At 46.2% G+C, this 18434-nt stretch overlaps 1 pseudogene; it reads left to right on the top strand.

Annotated features, from left to right (window-relative positions):
- Positions 1 to 17375: 17375 nt before the first annotated feature.
- Positions 17376 to 18084, top strand: LOC101419484 (selenide, water dikinase 1 pseudogene; annotated as a pseudogene).
- The last annotated feature ends 350 nt before the right edge of the window (positions 18085 to 18434 follow it).

Raw genomic sequence — 18434 nt, 5'->3', positions numbered from 1 at the left:
TTTTGTGACCATAAAAAAAAAAAAAGAAAATCCAATAGAGCAAACTCTTCCTTTATGTTTATCCTGTTTTATGTCCTGTTCTAAACTTATCTTTACCTCTACATGGAAATTAAAATATTTCATAAAAAAAAAGAAAAAGAAAATGCAAGGTGACAAGAATAGGAGGCCAACTCTCACAGCCAAACTCAGCATGTAGATGCGATGCATTCCCCCCAGCGTGGGACACGACACCCGGGGATGAGCCTCCCTGGCACCGAGGGATCACTACCACATACCAGCTGAAGAAGCAACTAGAAAATGACCTTGAATTAAAGATTCAATGCGGAACAGCAGAATATACCTGTCTACATATAATAACATGACTTCGGGAAGCTGTTTGACCTAATGTAAGGGGGAAATGGAAAGGAGAAATGAGATTATAAGGCTGTGAGTCTCTAAAAAAGAGTCTGGAGGTTGTCAGAAGGAATAACCCTATGTACAACTGAACAGAGTCTAAGAGACAGATAAGGTAGATACAACCCCAGGTATTGGTTCTTTTGAGGGATAAAGAGACCCACGGGTTCTATGGTCATGGCAGAAGGGGTTCACTGCCATGACAGATAGCCCTTCTTTGGAGCTGGTGTTTCTGCGTGATGGAATTGGACTCAGAGGGGATCTCTTTTCACAAGACTTGCATGCTACTTTATTGGAATTGTAGTTGGTGCTGGGTTTAAGATATATGTAGGGGATTTGAATCTCTGGACTGATAATATGACACCCAGGCCCAGAGCCTCAACAGACTTCAGCTCCTACACTTTGACTTATTGGACTTACTCCACTCAGCTAACATGGAGTTGAAGAAGGTCAACCACCACAACATGGAGCCTAGAGTGTCTACAACTGGAAGCGGGAGGAGTACATCCAGTACCCATGTGGAATCTAAGCCCTCACTTGACATAGATGTGCAATGGACACAACCAATCCAATGTCCACAGAGAAAATGTGGAATGGGTGTGGGAACGGTAGCCATGGTGGCTGCTGGGTGTGGGGAACGGGAGGAAGAGATGAGATGTGGAGGCATTTTCGAGACGTGGAGTTGTCCTGGATAGTGCTTCACGGACAATTACGGGACATTATAGATCCCCCCAGGGCCCACTGGATGGAACGTGAGAGAGTGTGGGCTATGATGTGGACCATTGACTATGGGGTGCAGTGATGCTCAGAGATGAACTTACCAGGTGCAATGGATGTGTCATGATGATGGGAGAGAGTGTTGCTGTGGGGGGAGTGGGGGGCGGGGGCGGTGGGGTTGAATGGGACCTCATATTTTTCATAATGTAATTTTAAAAAATAATAATAAATAATTAAAAAAAAAAAAAAAAGAATAGGAGGCCAAATGTGCCCCAGCTGCATACCCCATGAGGCGGATGGAGAGCGTCCTCCAGTATGAGTCCCTGAGGCATCCCCCGCACTCTCCCAGGGCAAAGGCAGGTGGCGAGAGGGCTCCTGGGGGCAGAGGCATCGTGATTAGGAAGCGCTGGCCCAGGATCTGGCCCTTGGTGGCTCCCCATCTTCCCCTCTCACTCTTGGAAGGTTTTTCCTCCCTCCCGGGCTATGGAGCCCAAATATCATTCCCCAAACGTGGTGCTGCCCTGAAAACCACCCCGTTTGTCAGAACTCGGGCTTTGTCCTCTGTTAACCAGCAGCTTTCTCGAGGGGAGAAGTATCCTGTGAAGCTGATTCTGTCAAAGAAGGACGACAAAGAGAAATGGACTGGGGCCCTGAGCTGGCAGGGGCCAGGGCCACCGCGGAAGCTGTGTCCTGGAAGGTCCAGGGCGAGCACCCCTGTCCCCCGCCGTGAAAGCTCCCCGCGGAGGAGGCTCAGATGCAGGGACCTCAGCCGGCAGCTGAGCTTTCCTGCTCGAGGCTCCTTTTTCCCCAATGTTCACATTTATAAAAGGACCATGTGGTTGGGGAGCGGGTGTAGCTCAGTGGTTGGGCACCTGCTTCCCATGTACAAAGTCTCAGGTTCAGTCCCTGGTACCTCCTAAAAAAAAAAAGAATGTGTGATCCTTAAAGAAAATTCACAAAATCCTGGAAAGTAGAAAGACAAACACAATTTCATCTGTTTTCAAAACAACCTCACAAAGATGTCAGTGCATCTCCTTTCAAACTTTCATCAAATGTACAGGTCTGTGGGCACTTTCCTTATCAACACAGTTATAGCAGCGCCATCAGATATACTTGGTGGTCCTAGAAGTCACGCCCTGAGGGCAGGTGCCTACCATTCAATGCATTGAGAATAAACCCCAAGCTCCTTCACCATCCCGGAGGCCCCGCGTGCCTCCCCCACCTCCTCCCCCTGGCCCCCTGGCCTCTCCCCCACCCCACCCCTACCCCACTCAGACTACTTTCACGCCATCCTTTCTCCCCCGTCCTGGACTCAGCCTGCTCTTCCGGACCTCGGCGTCCTCAAGTGGGCCGTTCCACTTTTCCTGCCTCCCTGCTCGGCCTCATTCGCATCCACTCGCAAGTCAGACATCGGTTCTGAGGCCGCCGGACCTGCTCCACCCCATCTGAGTTATTCTGTGATTCTCCCAGACAGTGGCTCTGTCTTCTCTGAATGACGCCTCTCCCAATGAGACTGTTTTATTTGTGCAATGTGTCTCCCACTGGATGGAAACGGATGTTGTTGGGTTTTTTTGCTCACATCTATTAATCTCCTTGGTGCTCTTTGGTCAACCATCTATCTTCCTGTTTTGCCTGCTGCATCCCAACTGGCTCCCAGCCTCATCGGCTTCTAACCTTATAGTTCAAGTTCAATGGGTGGCCTCTCTTTGTCCCTCCAGTATGGTGTCTCCAGCTATGACCTCCATTTGCCTCCCCTAATAGAAGGCAGAGTCTCCCTCCTGTCCCACTGCTTCAGCTGCTAGATGGGCATGCCTCTCTGCTCCCACCCAGCCTGACCCCAAAACAGAGACCTCAACCTGGCCCTGGAGGTTCCTGCAGAGTTCACCCTGCCCCTGGAATCAGACATGTCCAATGACACCCGACTTAAGCCACCTCTGAGCTGCATGGACATCAGGGCACAGGGGAGGGGGTGGCCCTCTGAGCCTCACAAACCCGGTGCTGGTGGCCAGGGCAGGGCCCACCCCCCGGGGCCCAGGCTGCAGCTTCCTGGAGCAAAAATGCCTTTACTTGAGATTTTCCCTGGGAACATAGCTGCCCATTCAAAGGTCCTTAATGCTCATGACTCTTCAGAGGCAAAGCAGTCCCATTATCTTGGATGAGGCAAAGAATCAAACATTCTTTATCTCAGTTCATGGGGGAGGTAGAGATGGGTCAGCTCACATTTTCAGGCAGGCAGCCCTCTGCAGAAGGACACATGATGTACAGTGTCCCCTGGGTGCCCCCCTGGGTGGAGAGTACAACTGGCCACTCGCAGCCCTGGCCAGGGCACCAAGGCCAGCCACCCAGAAAGCCAAAGTAATCCACCCATCCCAAGCTTTCGATGTGAGTATCCCGGGCCCCAGGCTCGCGATTCCAGGGATCGCTCCTTGACCCCTTTTCCACTAACTGGCTCCGCAAGGTAGGGCAGCCTCCCAGTGTGGGGACTGGTGTTGCAGGTGCTATACCTGGCCCAGCAGGAAGGCCAGAGACCAGGATAATGCTTGTGGAAACCTGAATCCCACTACATAAACGCTCCAGAGCATGTTCCAGCCCTTTCTCAAAGGGAAAACTGCACCAGAGAATTTCAAGGCCACGATGCCTTTATCCAGGGGCTGCTGCTTCAGGGGAGAGAGAGTAGAACTCAACTCTGCCCAAAGGGCAGCAGCTTTTTAAGGGCTGGGAGTGGGTGGGAGGAAAAGCACTAGACGACAGTAAGGGGGTCTGACCACTGGGGTAGGAGAGAGACCTACTGAGGCTGGGATTAGGACGACTGGGTCGGAATGTTTTCCTTTGTGGTCACGAGGCCTCCTGAGTCTGTACGGGCTGGGAGAGAGGAGGAGGGAGATAAGGAACTAGCCACTCAGGAGCCTCTCAGGGGCCCGGGCAGCTGGGATGAGGGGAGGAAGCGGAAGCCGGGGCGAGTTTGATGTACAGGACAGTGAGGGTCTGCAGTTTCGGGGGAGTTTCCTCCCCACCTCCCAGCCCAGTCCGGGTTGTTCTTCTCTACATTCCCACAGCTGCAAGATTGGGTTCAAGGTCATCAGGACAGGCCCGGGTGGTGGGGTAGGGGCCTGTGAGGAGCAAGTCTGGCAGCTTGGTCAGGAGAAGGAAGATGGTCTTTGCTGCTGTCACTGGGAAAACTCCGGCAGCGCCAGCTCAGGCTCTCGGCAGGACCTCCAGGCCGGGAAGAGCACCGATCCTGCCTGGCTCTGCAAGGCCCCGCGCCACCCCGGCTCTCCACGCAGAGCCGCTCCCCAACGCCTCCCATCGTTCACGGCCTCAGTGCTAGGCCCTGGCCCTGGCCCTGACCTTGCTCTCAGGCACTGCCTCCTCCCAGTCCTCCTGCCACAGGACTTACCTCCCCTTCAACCTGCCCTCACCACCACTCTTTTGCCCATAACCTTAGTTTCCACTCTCGACATCCCTCGCATTCTCCTTCTGAACACAGCATGGTCAGGCAGGCTGGGTTCCCCTGTGGGAGGCTCTAAGCACACTGAGGTTGGCAGGGCTGGAATAAGAGAAACGCAAGAGGGGAAGGAGCCAAGTTCACAGTTTCCATCACATGGAGGGCACCCGGGAACCAACCCCAACTTCATAGCAGAGTCATCTGCTACAGGTTCTCTGACATGAGAGTCAAATCCAGTCCCCTGCTTGGTTAATTTTGCCTGGCAAACAGAGCTTGGTGGCAAAGGTTTTGTGACATTCCTTAGCACACCAAAGTGTGTCCCATGGGGGAATCTGGGTGGACAAGATCTCTTCCAGAGTTTGGCCAGCAGCTTAAGTCAAGGATGTGTAGACAGAGAAGCCATAATTATTCTGAAAGGGGGCATTCTCCATGTACATAAAAAGAGCAGTTCATAAATACTTGTTGGGTTGTCAGAGAAAATACAGGATATCGAGTCAAAATTTTTAAAACAAATCAATTTTATTGGTACATAGTAATAAAGCCTACACTTCATCCAAAGTGTACAATCAATGGTGCAGTCAAATTTGAATGTCAGATAAACGGTTTTATTTGCATGGGACTTATACTAAAATAAGTATTTGTTGTTCGAAATGCAAATTTGGTTGGGTGCCTTGAATTTTCATTTGATAAATCTGGCAACCCCAAATGCTTGGCAATTGTGATGTACAGGGCCCGGTCTTTCTACCTGTGTGGGGTTTAGCACCATAGGTTCTATGGGAGTCCATGCACATATTCCTTCCAATTCTCAGCCCGTGAATGTTGACAACCGACATTTGTCAAGTTCTTTTATATTTGAAGGGCTCTAAAAGACACTCTTCCAAACCAAGAAAATGAAACATGGCCTCATCCATGCTTAAGAACAACTCCTATTGCTTTTAGTTTGTTTTTGTTTTTTTAAAGATTTATTTTATTTCTCTCCCCCACCCCCACCCCACTTGTCTGTTCTCTGTGTCTATTTGTTGCATGTTCTTTGTCTGCTTCTGTTGTTGTCAGCGGCACGGGAATCTGTGTTTCTTTTTGTTGCATCATCTTGTTGTGTCAGCTCTCCATGTGTGCAGCACCATTCCTGGGCAGCTCTCCTTACAGAGCGCACTCCTTGCACGTGGGGCTCCCTTACGCAGGGGGACACCCCTGCGTGGCAGGGCACTCCTTGCGCACATCAGCACTGCACATGGGCCAGCTCCACACGGGTCAAGGAGGCCTGGGGTTTGAACCACGGACCTCCCATGTGGTAGGTGGACGCCCTAACCACTGGGCCAAGTCTGCTTCCCAAGAACAACCCTTCTGAATGAGAGCAGCAGTGGCTGGGACTGAAGATGGACAGATCCAGAGTAAAAAAATAGACCTTTGTGAGCAGGCCATGCCTGGGGAGAGTGTATATAATGGCCAGGTGGGAGGGAGGCCCAAAGGCAGTCATAGGTGCCCCCGGGATCAGTGTGGCCCAGCATCTGGGCCACCCACCAGGGCACTGTCCATGGTGAGTTCCTCTGGCCCCATATAGCTGTCAGCAGTAACATTTATGAACTGGTTAACTCCTCTGATAATAAATGCTTCTGGAGCAGAGGACCTTGCAGACTTTGGAGTCAGATTTTCTTCTTAGCTGTCGGATCTTGGGCAAGTTACTTAATTTTCAGAACCACCCCCTCCCCCTTCTCATCTGCAAAATATATATATAGTGTAATGTTTAATATAAATGTAAAATGTAAATACAGTGTAATGTTTAAGAACACAGACTGCTTAGAGCCTTGACTGCCTTGAGTTCAAATCCCAGCTTTACACTTACTAGTTGTGCAACCCTAGGCAAGTCACATAACTGTTCTGTGTTTCAGATCCCCCTTTTGTAAAATGAGGATGGTGATTTACCTACCTCCTAGTAGGCATCCTCCTGACTGCAAGGACTGAGCAAGATAATACATGTAAAAGTGCTTACAGCCATGGTCTGCCTGATACACAATGTTAGGGTTATCAGCTATTGCAGCACAGAGCCTGACACAGAAGAGGCTCTCCATAAATATTTGGTGAATGAATGAACTAGCATTTGTTTATTGACTCTATTACATGGTTATTTCATATAACGATCCAGCAAGGCAATGTTTTGGAGAAATGAAATAAGTGACCCAAGATCTTCAGGCATGTTCTTCGGGAACCAAAGTGGTTATTAGCATGCCTAGTAAATGTCACTTCCCTCCCTGGCATGGCAAGGGTCTCTAAGGAACAAAGAATACAATGCAGGCCCTGTCCCCATTGAAAGGTTTAAGCTCTAGTCACAAATCTCTCCTGAAGAGGAAAATCTGCTCCAATGTCTCCCTTGATCTGCTTCCATCTCCACTTTGCTGATGTGCTGAAAAGAATCAAAAGAAAATGTCAGGGAAGCGGATGTGGCTCAAGCAATTGGGCTCCTGCCTACCACATGGGAGGTCCCTGGTTCAGTTCCCAATGCCTCCTAAAGAAGACAGCGAGGGAAGCGGACTTGGCCCAGTGGATAGGGCATCCATCTACCACATGGAAGGTCTGTGGTTCAAACCCCGGGCCTCCTTGACCCATGTGGAGCTGGCCCATGCGCAGTGCTGTTGCGCACAAGGAGTGCCCTGCCACACAGGGGTGTCCCCCACGTAGGGGAGCCCCACTCACAAGGAGTGCGCCCTGTAAGAAGAGCCACCCAGCACAAAAGAAAGTGCAGCCTGCCCAGGAATGGTGCTGCACACACAGAGAGCTGACACAACAAGATGAAGCAAAAAAAGAAACACAGATTCCCGTGCCACCAACAACAACAGAAGCAGAATAAGAAGACAATGCAGCAAATAGACACAGAGAACAGACAACCAGGGCAGGGGGTGGGGAAGGGGAGAGAAATAAATAAATAAATAAATCTTTAAAAAAAAAAGAAGACAGCAAGCTGGCACGACAGGCAGGCATGGTGAGCTAATGCAGCAAGAGACACAAGAAGAAAAACATGAGAGACACAACAAAGCAGGGAATGGAGGTAGCTCAAGTAATTAGGAGACTCCTTCCCACATCAGAGATCCTGGGTTTGGTTCCCAGTGCCTCCTAAAGAAATAAGGAAGGGAAGCAGACTTGGCCCAGTGGTTAGGAAGTCCATCTACCACTTGGGAGGTCCAAGGTTCAAACCCTGGACCTCCTTGACCCGTGTGCAGCTGGCCCATGCACAGTGCTGATGCACGCAAGGAGTGCCCTGCCACGCAGGGGTGTCCCCGTGTAGGGGAGCCCCACGCACAAGGAGTGTGCCCCGTAAGGAGAGCCGTCCAGTGCAAAAGAAAGTGCAGCCTGCCCAGGAATGGTGCCGCACACACAGAGAGCTGACACAACAAGATGACGCAACAAAAAGAAACAAGAGAAGCGGACAAAGAAGATGACACAGCAAATAGACACAGAGAACAGACAACCAGGATGGGGGGGGGGGGGGTGGGAAGGGGAGAGAAACAAATAAATAAATAAATCTTAAAAAAAAAAAAAGGAAAGAAAGAAGGAAGATGAGCAGACACAGCAAGTGTAAACAATGAAGGGGTGGGGAAAAATAAGTAAATCTTAAAAAAAAAAAGTCAGCCAAGATCATCCTTGATAATAAAATAACCAACAATTGTAGGCATTTTATGGGTCTTAATATTTACATATTACATGTGCCTATGTTTAAATGTGTGTTATATGTATACATTATATATTACATTTCTGCGTGTATTTGCATATATGGACAGATTGACAGATCCTCAAGACTAACTACTATCAGCATATTACCAGGACAGCTTTTCTGTTAGAACTTCTTGTTTTCAATGCCCTGGCAATCCCACCAGAATACAAGTCAAAGGTCCAGTGTGCTTCCTCCTACATGCTCTGTACTCCAGCTCACCTTCTACACTCCAGTTCACCTGCTTTCCCAAAGTTACAGATAGAGGGAAGTCAACCCTCCTAAACTTTAGAGTTATTTACCTGGGCAAGACAACAAAAGAAGTGCATAGGAGGGTGTTTTCTTCAAGATGAAGGTGGCGAGAAGAAGGAAAAAATCCTGTTTTAGCAATCAGATTGTCAGTGCCAGCTATAAAGTGACTCAGGGTAGATCCTCAGCCAGCAGGCACTGGGCTAGCATAGGCCCACGCCCACAAGAAAGAATAGCATTCCATGATCCAAGTGGGAAAGAATGCTTCTGCTCAGGAAACCAGGTGAGCCATGACTACAGAGGGGCCAACCCATCGGGGTGAAAGCCAAAATCCACAGCAGCTGCTCCCTGCGGAATGGCTGCGCTTTCCGTGCTGCCCTTTGTCCAAATAGTCCACATGGGCAGTGACATGGCCTCAGTCCTTGCAGGAAAAGCATCTGTTAATTGATAATAGTAATTTTTAAAATGTTGATGTTGTGTGAGCTGTAGTATTTCAGGAGATAACCAATCTTTACTCTCTTGCTTATTAATTATAATGGAATATTCTAATGAGACAACATTTGCATAACCAAGAGAAGCACGTTTATGGGAGAAAACTTAGAAAACCCATGTAAACATTCAGAAGAAATTATAATCATTTACAGTCCCATCACCCAAATATAATGACCCTTGACAATTTACTGTGTAACTTTCCAGATCTTCTTCTATACATATATACACGTTTCTTATACAACATAAAATCAGGCTACACAGAGTCTTTTGTTACTTCATTTTTTCATACAGCCAAACAAAACATACATCTTTCCACACCAATAAAACTTTCTACAGCCTCATTCTTTATGTCTGCAGGGAACTCCACTGTATGGGTTTCTTTTCAAACACATCAGAATGTTTCTCTGGGTTAAACTCTGCAAAGGAATTTTGGGTCAAAGCGTTTCCAAGTATGTATGGCTTTTTGACACATATTGCCAAATGGCCTTACTCTTCAGAATAGTCATGCCATTTGTAATCCCACCGCCATTGAATAAATGTTCCTTTTTCTCCTCATCCTCACCTGCAATTGGTTTTATCCTGTTCTCTAACAAGTTGAAGAGTGATATAAAGAACAGCAATTTTTTTTTCATTTTGATCTCTTTAATTTTTAGTGAAGCTGAATATTACTTCCCATGTTCCTTACCCATTTTTGTTTCCTTTTCTTTCAGCGAATTGCCCATTTTTCTATTGAACTGTTTGTCTTTTTCTTGACTTGGTAGAAATACTTTATATTTTATGACTATTAACCCTTTGACCATCACATATGTTGTAAATGTTTTCCCAGTTTGTGAGAAACAAGACTTTACAATTTCTTTACATATTCATCTTTTTTATTATTTTTTTAAAAGATTTCTTCATTTATTTTTTTATTCACTCCCCCTCCCCAGACAGATGGTTCACTCATCTGTCTGGTCATACTTTGTTCACCTTCTCCAGGAAGCACCAGAAACTGAACCCAGGACCTTTCATATGGGAGATGAGTGCCTAACAGCCTGAGCCACATCTACTCCCCTTTTTTATTATTTTTTATTATTTGTATTCTACTTTGAGCTTATAAAAATAGTTTACCTAGTTTATTCTAGTATTTTTTTGTTTTGTTTTCTTCTTTAAATTTAAATCTGGAGGTTTTTTAGCATTATACCTAGGGTACTTTTTTCCCAAATAGTTAGCCAGTTATTCTAATACATTTATTGAATGATTCTTTTTTTCCCTCAATGATGTGAAACATCTTTGTCTTTTCTTAAATTTCTTTATGCATTCAGATCTATTTCTGGATTTTTAAATTTTGTTCCATTTTCCTGTCTGCTGATCTATACCTTATAATGCATTATAATGCCTAAGGTAGATCTCCTTTACTATGTTCAAGGAGAATCTTCTAGCCTTAATTCATTAAGTAATTTTATCAAAAATATCAGGCTGGACAACCAGCAAGATGGTGGCAGAGTAAGGAGCTCCTAGAATCAGCTCCTGCTACAGGGCAGTTAGCAAATACCCAGAGCTCTCTGGAGGTAGCTGAAGCACCTGTTTGGGGACTCCAGGAGACCAGAAGACATCCTGCAACATCCTTGAAGGAATGAAAGGAGGAGATTGCCCATCTGCAGAGAAGACTCATAAGTAGAGCACTCCACACCATGGAGGTCACTGCCCATCCTCCACTGGAGTCACAAGTCACCTCGGGAGCTGTTCCGAGGCTGGAATTGGAAGCTCCATTCCCAAAAAAAGGGGAAGAAGAGATGGTTGGGCACCAACTTCAGCTACTGATGAGGAAATTCAGCCAGCTAAAGTATAATCCTGAGAGAACAGCTAAAGTTTGAACCTGTCCAAGTCAGAAAGAGGCCAGTAGCTGCCATCTTAACTCCGGGGTAGATTGAAAATCACAGTGCTGGTAGGGACTGGCTTCTTTCCATCCACATCAGATTGCAGATCCAGTCTAAGCCCCAGCCCCACCTCCAGCAAGGAGGAAGCTGGGGGGACCTGTACCAGCCTCTCCAGAAAATTACCAGCCAAGCTATGGAGGTCAATGATTGTCCTACTTTGGCAGCACAAGCTGCCCCAGGAGCTATTCTGTGGCTGGAATTAGAAGCTCCATTTCCCAAAAATGGGAGGAGGAGATGGTTGGCCACTGATTTTGGCTACTGATTAGTAGACTCAGTTGACTAAGGTATAACCCTAGGAACAGCTGAGGTGTGAATCTGTCCAAGTCATAAAGAGGCTGGTAACTGCCATTTTGACTCTGCCCCCAGCAAGAGGGGAGCCCAGGCTGACCAAAAATCACAGTGACGGTAGGAAACAGTTTCTTTCACCCAGATCAGCCTGCAGCCCTAGCCTAGGCTTCAGTCCCGCCTCTGGCAAGGAGGAGGCTGGTGGACCCTGCACGAACCTATCCAGGTAACTGCAGGTACCTTTGACTGACACAGACTGAATAATCGGAAATCTACAGGGCAACTGCAGTCATCTTGGACTCGCATTGCATAGATTGCCGCCCACATCTACAGCTCCATCCCCACCCGGGCAGGGGAGAAAGGGGTGTAAAGCTTCGTAAGTCTCTCTGGGCAACTACAGTCTAAGCCTGCATGACATGGATTATTCCACAGAGCTGTGATTCTGTCCCCACCTGTGGCAAAGGAGAAAGTTGGGAGATGTTTCATCATTCCCTGGGGCAATGAGGGCAGCTTGATCCTCCACAGCTTGTAGCACCAACTACATTCTTGGCTCCTACTGCACAAACAGCAAGGGAGAAAGGGCAGGAAGCACTAAACTAAAGAGAAAAATGCACCCAGAATAAATACTCTAGTAAGCCAGATGCCAAGACACCAACAAAAAATTGCAATCCACACCAAGAAATGGGAAGCTATGGCCCAGTTAAAGAAACTAAATAAGCCTCCAGATGACATAAAGGAGTTGAGACAACTAATTATAAAAGTTCAAACAAATCTCCTTAATGAATTCAATGAGATGGCTAAAGAGATTAAGGATATTAAGAAGACACTGGATGTGAACAAAGAAGAATATGAAAGCATACATAGAAAAATAGCAGATCTTATGAGAATGAAAGGCACAATAAATGAAATTTTAAAAACATTGGAATCATATAATAGCAGATTTGAGGAGGCAGAAGAAAAGAAGAAAGGATTGGTGAGCTTGAAGAAATGGCCTCTGAAAGTGAACACACAAAAGAACAGATGAAGAAAAGAATGGGGGAAAAAATTGAGCACAGTCTCAGGAAACTAAACAACAGCAAAAAGAATGCAAATATATGTGTCATGGTGTCTGAAAAGGAGAAGGGAAAAGGGGCAGAAGGAATATTTGAAGAAATAATTGTAGAACATTTCCCAATCCTATTTTTTTTCTCTCCCCTTCCTCCCCCCCTCCAGTTGTCTGCTCTCTGTGTCCTTTTGCTGCATGTTCTTCTATGACAGCTTCTATCCTTATCAGTGACACCAGGAATCTATGTTTCTTTTTGTTGCATCATCTTGTTGTGTCAGCTCTCCGTGTGTGCAGCGCCATTCTTGGGCAGGCTGCACGTTCTTTCGCACTGGGCGGCTCTCCTTATGGGACGCACTCCTTGCACGTGGGACTCCCCTACGTGGGGGACACCCCTGAGTGGCATGGCACTCCTTGCACGCATCAGCACTCCATATGGGCCAGCTCCACATGGGTCAAGGAGGCCCAGGGTTTGAACTGTGGACCTCCCATGTGGTAGGCGGACACCCTATCCACTGGGTCAAGTCTGCTTCCTGTGGTGGTGGATTTTTAAAGGAGATAAGAGGAGGACTGAAAAGGACTACTAATGTTTAATATGTGAAGAAGTTTTAATTAGCTTTACTGTAAAAGTGTGGAAATGTATAGAGTGGATGGTAACAAATAGTAACAGCTAGTTTGCTAAGTGGGGATGTGGCTGAAAATAGTAGTCTGGACGGCATTGTAATGGCAATACCAATTGACAGAATGCTAGAGAATAATCTAGGAACTGAATAGCACAGTAAACCAAGAGATAGATGAGAATTGTGGTTGATGGTACAGATGCAAGAGTGTCCTTTGTGAGCTAGAGCCAATGTACATCACTACTGCAGTGTGGTGGGAATGTGGAGAAGCATGGGAAAATACAACTGGAGTGACCTATGGACTGTGGTTAACAGTAATAATACAATATTCTTGCATCTACGTCAAAGATATACTGTGTTGATAATGGAGCAGTATGGAAAATGTGAGCCAAATGTATACTATGGACATGGTAACAATCAGATAATATTATCTTATCTGTAACAAATGTTCCACCAAGTGTGGTATGTTGATCGAGGGATGTTGTTTGGTAATTATGCACATGTGCATGATTGTTTTATAAGTTTACAACTTCTGTCATAAAAAAAAATATTTAAAAAATAATAATAGGGTATGTTGGGGATAAGGACTATTTTTAGTTGTAAGATTCTGACAATATTCTTTCATAGTTTGTAACAAACATCTCACGACAATGCAAGGTGTTGTGTAGGGTTGTTGTAGGACCCCTGTATGATGTTATGCATGTTTGCTTTGTAAGTTCACAACTTTTACCAAACACTTATTGTTTGGTATGTTCATATATAAATGATATAAAGATAATAATAATAATAGGGTGGGTAGGCAGAAAATACTTGTTTAGTAGAAATATTTGACAAGGCTCTTTAATCATTAGTTTAAAAAGTTTAACGACAATTCAAGGTATTGGTGGCAGGGTGAGTTATGAGAGTCCAGTATGACCTTATATATGTTTGTTTTATAAGTTCACAACTATTACTATACACTTATTGTTTATGTATGAGTGATATACTTCAGTAAATTTTTTTTAAATTTAAAAAAAAAATATATATATATATATATAAACCAAGAAGCCTTCCCAATTAACAAGGGTCTCCAGTAACTGTCTCTTTGGTAAAGGTTATTGTAGGGAGTAGAGTTCATGAGAAGTGACAAGATCTAAGTTGATGAGATCCAATCCAACCCTGCTCCTTTAACAGATGAAGAAATTGAGTCCCAGAAAAAAGAAGGCCTAAGACTAGCACAGATCCAAAGGCATCAACCAAATTTCTCAATGGGCCTTTGCTGTAATAAGGGGCGGAATCTTTTGGGTTGAGAGCATGTGTGACAGGCCTCGGTCTCCTCCTGGCTGAACTGAGCAGGACCCCACAAAAAGCCTTCCTTCTGGAGGTTCCTCTGCTCTTCTGCTCCCAAATCCTGACCCACAGCAGGCTCCACAGATTATTACCCTCACTATCATTATCAGAGTTGTTACCATTATGACAACCATAGTAAAAAGAGGGGGAGAGAAGGGAATACGGGGCCCCACGTCATTAATCATTTACCTCACACCTCAGAGATACTAACTGTAGCCTGAGAGTTCATAGTGTCGTCCACAGTTATTGATGGAGAGGGGAGGAGGGGAAGTAGCTCTGTAGGTGAGTTAACTGAAAGGATAGGTTGTCAGAGGTTGGCTGAGAACACAGAAGCGGTGGACATGCAGCTCCAAGGTTGAAACTGCAGACCAGCATTTTCCACAGAACCTAGATCTGTGACCTGTGCAGTACTTTAGCAGTGGGCTTTCCAAACTCTTTTGGCCTTTACCTACAGTAAGAAATATAAATTTACATTTACACTCATGCATATATATATATGTAACTGAATTAAAACCTTGATATTTTCTATTTCATTTTAGTCCATTCTCTTTTTTCACATGCAAGTTTGGAAATCTCCTAAATGTATTTCACTACACACTAATGAGTCATAAGCCACAGTTTGAAAACTAGAGCTTTAGCGGGAAGATGAAAGAGCTGTCATGAAGGGAACTCTACGAAGGCAGAAAGAAAAGTGATTACCTATAAGAGTAGAAGAAAAAAGAAAGGAAAGAAAAAATAAAACCAAAAAAAGTAGAAAAAAATAAGAATAGAGTCAAATTTGTGAGATTAAGGTAATAGCTGAAAGTTCACATCATCTAAGTAGAATTTTTACCTAAAATACTTAATCTGAATCTTACCATACAGAAACATTCAGGCAAATTGTGATTGTGGAATATTCTACAAGACAACAAAAATATCATTGTTCCAAAAGATTAACGGGTATCAAAGATATAGAACAACTAAATGCAATATGTGATCCTTAATGGGAAATGGCTGGGGAAGGGAAGAGGAAAAAAAACAGTCACAAAGGACATTACAGGGACAACGAGGGAAATCTGAATGTGGTCTGCATATTATGTGACAGCTTGAGTGATGCTCAATATCTCGGGTGTGAAAATGGTATTGCAGTCATGTAAGAGAAGGCCTTTCTCCTTAGGAGGTGCACAGTGAAGTACTTAAGAGGGAAAGAGTCATGTTGTCTGCGAGTAACTTTAAATGGTTCAGGAAAAGATAAATATGTATAAAGAAACAGAAAGCAAATGTGGTGAAATGTTAACCATTAGTGAATCTAGACAGGTCTATAAGTAGGCATTCATTGTCCTATTCTTTCCACTTATTTGCAAGTTTGAAATTTTTCAAAATTAAACTTTGGGGGAAAACTAAAAGAAATGTATATTTTAATAAAAGAGGAATTTATTCTATTTAAACTCATTTAGTGCTGCAATGAACACTAAAATTTTCATAAACATTTTTATGAGGTACCAGGGATTGAACCAGGACGTCATATGTGAGAAGCAGGTGCTCAACCACTGAGCTACATCCACTCCCCAAGGAGAGATGGTTTCTTCGTTTGTTTGTTTGTTTAGGAGGTCCCAGGGGTTCAATACATGGGGAGCAGGCACTCAATCACTTGTGTTACATTTGCTCCCTGTGAACTTTCTTTTTAAAGCTATAACAGCTAGGGGAGGGGGAGGGGAGGGAAGGAAGAGGGGGAAATCGAACCAGTGGATCTTCAAAGAAACCAGCAGATGGGGAAGCGGATTTGGTCAACTGACAGAGTGTCCACCTACCATATGGGAGGTCCAGGGTTCAAACCCAGGGCCTCCTGACCCACGTGGAGCTGGCCCACGCGCAGTGCTGATGTGTGCAAGGAGTGCCATGCCACGCAGGGGTGTCCCCCACATAGGGGAGCCCCACACACAAGGAGTGCGCCCTTCAAGGAGAGCCGACCCACGTGAAAAAAGTGCAGGCTGCCCAGGAGTGGCGCCGCACACACGGAGAGCTGACGCATAAGATGACGCAACAAAAAGAGACAGATTCCCGGTGCCGCTGACAAGAATGCAAGCAGATACAGAAGAACACATAGCAAATGGACACAGAGAGCAGAAAACTCGGGGGGAAAGGGGGGAGAAATAAATAAAAATAAACCTTTAAAAAAAAGAAAGAAAGAAACCAGCAGACTAGGAAGGGAGGGGAAGGAGGGAAGGAGGCGCGGACTGTGAAGCGTGTGCACCTGAGAACCACATCTATACCGGAATCCTTTAACCCAGACAGTCATGGATTGGACAAGAGCTTCCTGCTGATCAGATCCACTGAGCTGAAGAGCCCAGGCTGCAAAATGCCACACAGTGTCTTAGAGAAGTTGCTGGAACCCTTACAAGAGAACCACCTCCAAGAAGATGAGCAGTTCCTGGGAGCAGTTACGCCGAGGCTCGGCGCTGGGATGGACACGTGCGCCATCCCGCAGAGGCACGGCAGCCTCTCCTTGGTGCAGACCATGAGTTACATTTACCCAATCGCCCGATGACCCTTTCGTGATGGGCAGGATACTGTGTCCCAACATCCTCAGCGACCTCTATGCAATGGGAGGTCACGAACTGTGACAACATGCTGATGCTCCTTGGGATCAACAATAAGATAACTGGAGGCGGACTTGGCCCAGTGGTTAGGGCGTCCGTCTACCACATGGGAGGTCCGCAGTTCAAACCCCAGGCCTCCTTGACCCGTGTGCAGCTCGCCCATGCGCAGTGCTGATGCGCGCAAGGAGTGCCCTGCCATGCGGGGGTGTCCCCCGAGTAGGGGAGCCCCACGCACAAGGAGTGTACCCCGTAAGGAGAGCTACCCAGCGAGAAAGAAAGTGCAGCCTGCCCAGGAATGGCGCCACACACACAGTGAGCTGGCACAGCAAGATGATGCAACAAAAAGAAACACAGATTCCCCTGCCATTGACAACAGAAGCGGACAAAGAAGACACAGCAAATAGACACAGAGAACAGACAACCGGGGTGGGGGGGAGGGGAGAGAAATAAATTTTTTAAAATCTTTAAAAAAATAAAAAAAACAAGATAACTGACAGGGAAAGGGTTAAAGTGATGCCCTAATTATACAGGGTTTTTAATATGAGGCAGAATAAGCAGGGATGACAGTAACAGGTGGTCAAACAGTTACTTAGGGTGTCACTATGACTATCTGCCAGCCCAGCGAATGTATCACACCAGATAACACGGCACCAGGAGACCTGCTTGTACTGACCCTGGGAACGTGGGTGGCCACGGCCGTGCATCGGTGGCTGGACATCCCTGAAAAATGAATAAAATTAAACTAGTGGTACCCAAGAAGATGTCAACTTAGCATACCGAGAAGCAATGATGACTATGGCAAGGCTCAATAGAAGAGCTGCAGGGCTCATGCACGCATTCAACGCCCAAGGGCACAGGGATCCTGGGCCTCGCACAGAACCTGGCCAAGCAGCAGAGGAACGACGTGTCCTTGGTCACCCACAGCCTCCCCGTGCTGGCCAAGGTGGAGCATGTTCCGCCCATGCATGGTTGCTGCCCGGAGCCTCCCGGAGCCCTTCTGATCTGTTTACTGCATGAGCAAGCAGCTCGGTTAGGTGCAGAGACCAAATCCCCAAGGACGGGGAAGGCCAAGCATGGATTATTGGGATTGTAGAGAAGGGCAGCCACACGGCCAGGCTCACAGACAAGCCTCGGCTCATCCCACGCCAGGAGCCACCTCCTAATCACGACGGCCAGAGCTCACTGGTCCCGTTTCCACATAAATCTGTTCCTTTCTCATTACTTCAGTTAAAGACTGTAAACCCCAAAAACTTCACTGTGTCTACACATCCAGTGACTTTGGGTCAATTTGTGAGTGGTTATGACGAATAAAATAGAACCCACTGCCTTCTTTTCCAGTTACATTAACTGAAGATGCACCTAATCTTAAGGCAACTTCTGAGTTGAGACTGATACTGTCATCCAATCCTGTCGATTCACTTTGAATCTTTAGACACTTACCTCTAGCCGACAGGCTCTTTTAAAGGTGCTTTCACATAGCACAGACACTAGCAAGGATAGTGTCAAACCGCAGTTGGTGCCTTTTTGTTTTATGTGTATTTACCATTACAAGTCTGGTCTGTTTTTTGCTGTCTTGAATGGCATCCTGGAAAGACAACACCGGTCAGTGACAGCGGTATCTCGGTAGGAAGAGAGCCACGCCACAACGCGCATCTTCCACC

This window comes from Dasypus novemcinctus, chromosome 17 (genome assembly GCF_030445035.2).
Source record: "Dasypus novemcinctus isolate mDasNov1 chromosome 17, mDasNov1.1.hap2, whole genome shotgun sequence".
NCBI classification, from domain to species: domain Eukaryota; kingdom Metazoa; phylum Chordata; class Mammalia; order Cingulata; family Dasypodidae; genus Dasypus; species Dasypus novemcinctus.
This window is presented reverse-complemented; position numbering and strand designations above follow the sequence as displayed.